Below are 1,817 nucleotides of genomic sequence, written 5' to 3'. Positions count from 1 at the left end.
AATCCAGGAGATCTTATGGTTCCATGGAGCAAAGCTATCATAATGGACATATTGACCTGTATGTGTATTTTTACGATATATACTCATGCTTCCTACACTGTTGTTAAATTGTAAATCCAGAAAGTGTACTGTGTCACTGTTTTCAAATGATTCAAAAGTAAAATTTATCTGTCTATGAAAAGCATTGAAGTAGCTTAGAATTTGCGGGAAATCATTGGGCTTATCTAATACTAGCGTGTCGTCAACAAAACGAGTATAAAATTTAATAGTACCTGATTCAATAAGTTTAGGAACAATAAACTCTTCTAGTTCAGTCATTAAAATATTAGCTAAAACTGGGCCAAGAGGCGAACCCATTTAGACACCATCAGTTTGTTTATAAAATTCATTATTACATGTAAATACAGTTTTAGTACAGCAATCTCTAAGTAGTTTCCTTAGCGAATTTTTCTTAAGGTTAGTAGATATCAGTTTCTTATTGTAAACCCTATCAAGAATTATATTAATTACCTTAGTAAAGGGAACATTAACGCTATACAAAACAATTTACATAACTTAGGTTACCGATTTGTATCTTTTGATGTTGAATCTCTGTTTACAACAGTGACACAGTACACAGTACACTAAGTTTCTGTACACCAGAGATTTCAATTTTTGTTTAACTTTCTGTAAAGTACGTAAATGTATGAGTTGCGCCGAGTGATGGCAGCATATAATTACAGTGATTTAATACCTGATGATTTGGAAAAGAGTGCATAAAGTCAAATTATTATATCCGTTTTTCAACAAAATATAAAAGCAAGACTTTATAAGAATAACATTATTGGAAAATATGCTATGTAATGTGGGTTTTTTAAAAGTTTACTTTAAATCACAATAATATTTTGAATGTTGATAAAAGAAAAAGACTGCTGTGAGTTTATAAGAAAAATAATATTTAATAGGCCTCTCACTATACTAGAAGACGACTATTCATGATAAAAAATCATCCATCCATGCATTGGTATTCGATATATGTAATTCTTATTAAGTGAAAACATATAGTTAATGATGTGTTTGCTTTGATTATGACTATGTTCTCCAGCCCTTCTTCAGTCTGGTATGTAAATATAACGTTTCTCTCCAGTCAAACAAATTATTGTATAAAACAGAGTAAAAAAATTGTCGGAAACACTAAAGTATTTCAAAATGTAACGACGGGGCCGGGGGCCCGGTGTATTTCTGAAACCGGGGGCCCTTTTTGGGTACCGGTCACCAATTCCATCGTGCGTGGGATTTTACATGTACATTTTCATTCTAAATGTTTTTAACGACGAGTAAATGATATAATATGGATCAAGAAAATTGAGGCCAGGGAAGGACTTTCACAGTTGGAGAATCTATACCACCTCAGACCCACCATGGTTGGGGCTGAGGTAAGAAAATTTATGAATTATGGCACTTTAGATGGCCGGAAATGGCACTTCACAGACATAATTTTTATTTAAAAACTATTTTTTTTTATCTCCAGTTAAAAAATATTTTGACAAATTTAGTGGGGCAGCGGGCCGGCAGCTTCAGGCTGGCAGCTTCCCAAACTCTTTACATTATGCTGTTCCCCTTGTGTGGGGCTGAGATAAGAAAATGTATTATTATGGGACGTCTAGATGGCCGGAAATGGCATCACAGACTTAGGTGAATATAATTTTCTTTTTATCTGCATTTTTATTTTATTTATTTATTTTTTGACAAATTTGGTTGGGTCCAGGGTCTGTCTCTTATACACATCTAGATGTGTATAAGAGACAGGTTCAGAGAACATATGGCTCATGACAAAA

Source organism: Anneissia japonica, unplaced genomic scaffold, assembly GCF_011630105.1.
Source record: "Anneissia japonica isolate Jap-2015-1 unplaced genomic scaffold, ASM1163010v1 scaffold288091_len1417266_cov198, whole genome shotgun sequence".
Classification (NCBI taxonomy): Eukaryota; Metazoa; Echinodermata; class Crinoidea; order Comatulida; family Comatulidae; genus Anneissia; species Anneissia japonica.
This window is presented reverse-complemented; position numbering follows the sequence as displayed.